Here is a 4,220-nt window from a genome sequence, read left to right on the forward strand (position 1 = left end):
GTCTGGAAGAAACAGAAATAATACCAACAGAAGCAGAGAGGAGCTCGGCAGCTGCTGGGAAGAAGAAGAGAGTCACTGAACTGCCTAGAAAAAAGCAAAGCCCATCTGAGCTCCCTGGAAGAGCATCACACCAAGTGATCCACCTGGAAAGGTCAGTCTCCAATACATTGAGCTATCTGCTGGATGTGCTTATGCTCTGATTTGCTGGATTTTGTGAAATGTCAACTCATGCTGGGGTAGGCTTTGATGGTGCAGCTGTCTTTGATTGGCTCTTGTAAGTAATGCTCCACCTTTACTCCTGAAAGTAAGCACAATAAAACTCATGGTTCACCAAGTTGGACATTTTTTGGTGTCCATACTTTGGTCTGTCATTAGCTCTAACCTGGAGTGTGTACACATGTGTGTTACATCTCCCCAGAAAATTTCTGTCACAAAACAACTGCAGAAACAATGGAGTTTTAAAAATATGTCAAGGACCCAAGTTATTTTTTATAAAACATTAGAAAGACAATGGAAATGACAATCAAGAAACAATAGGTTGATCTGATAAAACACCATGGCAATCATAGGTGAAACATCATAAGACAGATGAAATTAGCATTATCTTACCATTCTGAGAAACAGTAAGAAACATGGTTAATTCAGGAAAGCCAAGCTAAAATTAAAGGCTACATTGAAGGTCAGAGAACTAATACACTGAAAATTTTTTAAAACACTGAAAAAATTGCAGCAACGGGCTGAGACTGACATAACCTTCATACAGGAAATCTACTTTATTTCCTACTTTTCCTGATTTAATATGTGTGAAAGTGGTCCTGGTTAGTAATGCTCAATGTAGTTGACTGATCTGTGAAGTTATCTGGAGCAAGCGAAGATAGGGATCTGTAGTCAGTGTCAACTGAGGTGTTAGTTCTCCACGCTACTTTATTGTATTAATCTGCTTTATCAGTTTATTGCTTATTTTTCTATTAGTACGATGAGATGTCACAATGAAAAGCAACTTTGGTACCCTCTCCACTGTTGTTTAGGGTCTTAGAGGAGTCTATTCTTGTGTATTCCTGGGAATTTCCCTAGTGCTATGTATGTTTCTCGGTAGCCCTGTAATGGCTCCTTAAATCAAGAATTCTCTTTCCTTTTTCTCCCTCACTGTCCTTCCCCACTCTTGAGGATCCCATTCCCTCATGTTCTCCTCCTCTCCTCCTCTATCCCTCTATTTCCACCCTACCTTTTGCCCCCAAAGGACACCTAAACTCGCCTTATCCTGTAATCAGATTGATGACTACCTTAATTGTTACCATAGAACCTTCAACCAGCAACTGAATGAAGCAGATACATATAGAGATCTACAGTGAAGCACTAGACTAAGCTAACTTAAACCAGCACAAGAGAGGGAGGAGCAATAATATGAGCAAAGGGGTCAATCCCATGATGGTGATACCTACAGAAACAACTGGTCTAAGCAAGTTCGAGCTCACTGACTCTCGACTGATAGTGGGGAAAACTGCATAGGACCAAATTAAGTCCAGTTGTGAGGCTGGAACAATCCGTGGGGTCACTGGCAGTGGGATGGGGATTTATTCATAGTGTTTGAATTGGCATCTAGGAGCACATTCTTTTTTAAGGGATATCTTACTCAGCCTATATGTAGGGAGTAGGGTCTTGTCCTGCCTCACAGTGAAGATTGAGACTTTGTTGACTTCCCTCTCTAAGGAGTGGACGAGGGAGTAGGGAAGTGGGTGGAAGAAAAAAAGTGTGAATGGAATATCTATGTAAAATGAGAAAAGATTGTATTAAAAATTCTTGTAAAAACAAGAAAGAAAGAAGAAAAACAGCTTAAGGAAGAAAGGGTTAATTTTGGCATACAGTTCCAGCTGGATAATAAGCAATCATGGTGGAGAGACATGACAGGCATGGCAGCTAAAACAGAAGCTATTGTGCTCGCTTCGGCAGCACATATACTAAAATTGGAACGATACAGAGAAGATTAGCATGGCCCTGCGCAAGGATGACACGCAGAGATCACATTTTTAACTACAAACATGAAGCAGAGAGAGATAACAGGAAGTAGCACGTGACTTTGGACTCTCAAAGCCCATCTCTAATGACATACTTCCTCCAGCAATGAGTTACTGTCTAAGCCTCCACAAACAGTGCTACTATCTGTCGACCCAGTGTTCTGACCCCTGAGCCTAGAACGGACATATCTCATTCAAATGACCAAAATTGCCTATGATACTGTATCATATTTTGAAAATATCATTTTATCAGATTAAAATATTGAAAATACACACACTCACAGGTGATACAGCATAAAACCTAGAGATGAAAAATTTAAAGTACTTCGGATCTCAAAGAAAGTTCAGGTTGATGACTGCCTCCAAAACACACAATAAATTTCTACTTAAACCTATTTTTAGAATTATTAAAATTTGGGAGCATCTACTATCTACAAACAAAACATGCTTTGACTGAGAGAAATTGATAAAGAGAGGGGGAAAAAACCAGGCCTCCTGAATCCAAAGGTTTTTTACATTTTAACTCTTGTGTTGATGGAGCTGTGGGCCTCTTCCCACAGCCTGGCTCCCGGCCGCCTGGCTAGCTTATGCCCCAGAATAACAACACACAAATTGTATGCTTTTAAACACTGCTTGGCCCATTATATCTAGCCTCTTCTTGGCTAATTCTCACGTATTAATTTAGCCCATTTCTAATAATCTGTGTAGCACCCCAAGGCGCTTACCAGGAAGATTCAAGCCTACGTCCATCCTGGGTCGGAGCTTCATCTTGTCTGCTCTGGGGAGCAGCTGTTTGCCATCTAAGCTCACTTCTCCTTCCTCCCAGCATTCTGTTCTGTTTACTCCACCCACCTATGTTCTAACCTATGAGGGCCAAGCAGTTTCTTTATTAATTAACCAATGACCTTCCTCCATCACTTTTGTCCCAGCATTTCTACAATGGTCAGCATAATACAGATCATTATTTGTAATAGAAGTTCTTATTTTATTAAACCCACCAGTGGATCCCAGAATACTGTACATTATATGACCCTGAATTGAATGATTGTGCATCACAATCAAAATCATAAAAATATCTTGTTTAATAACAAATACCTTCACATTCTTTTAAATTGTTGTGATTATTCCTACTTGATCAAAGTGGATATATTGACCACATCTAACATTCATGTGGATGAAGCACCAGCATAACACATGTCTCCATAGAGCACTGTCTTAATTCATTTTAAGGGTAGATTATTTATATCAACTTCCTACCATCACAATGACATTTTTTTCAATAGATAGTATTCACTGCCAGCTTTAACTATTGTCAAAGTACTTCTCCCAAACAACATCTTCAATGTGTTTTATAAAATATTTTGCTAAGTTACCAGGTCACCATTACTCATTATGTACAGTTGATATATCAGGCATGAAAACATTGTTTCAGGAGCCACAACATCCAAGAAGTCGCCACTCTTACGACTTTGAGAGATATACTTTAGACTTGAGAGAAAGCTTGGAATTAGTTAAACAGCAACTCAGAAGTGAAGACTCAAATCAATTCAACACAGTGATCACAAAGGATAAAGACAATACATGTGTAGTTTTATGGACCCATTTGCTGTCATCCACCATAGTGCTGGCAATGTTGCTCTCTTTGGCCTCTCCAGGGCTCCTATTTTGTTTCAGACTGTTGTGAGCTATAAGTCTACTCCACCAAGGCTCTCTGTATCACTGGGTTATATGTCATTTCTGCTGTTTCTCTCAGTCTTGACCTCAGTTAATAGCATTTATCTTCTACCCTGCTCTCAATCTACCCATCTTTCCTGCTATGGCTACTGTACTCATGAAGTCCACATTTTTTCCAGGTTCTCACAAGCAGATCAAAAAAACTCATCAACTTCAATATTTGCTTAAAAGAACAATCACATCCCACATGGGTATTAAACTGATCTGAAGTTCTCCACCAAAATGTAACAAAAAAGGAGAATGGATCTCTTATGCATTTGATCTAAATCTCTGGCATTAATTTTCAATGATAGATTAGACTGAAAGAGAAATAAGCTTCTTCCACAAAGACCAAGCTAAAATTTCCATGTTTTTGATAAATTACAAGATAGTCTTTGACTCATATGCTATCTTATTACTTCATCGTTTCAATGACTACCTCATATTAATTATCAATTTATTTATTAGAGTGATTTTTTAAAGAAATATGGA

At 38.8% G+C, this 4,220-nt stretch overlaps 1 pseudogene; it reads left to right on the forward strand.

The window, feature by feature from the left end:
• The first annotated feature begins 1,934 nt into the window (after positions 1-1,934).
• Positions 1,935-2,029, forward strand: LOC130883262 (U6 spliceosomal RNA; annotated as a pseudogene).
• Positions 2,030-4,220: the final 2,191 nt, after the last annotated feature.

This window comes from Chionomys nivalis, chromosome 10, assembly GCF_950005125.1.
Source record: "Chionomys nivalis chromosome 10, mChiNiv1.1, whole genome shotgun sequence".
Classification (NCBI taxonomy): domain Eukaryota; kingdom Metazoa; phylum Chordata; class Mammalia; order Rodentia; family Cricetidae; genus Chionomys; species Chionomys nivalis.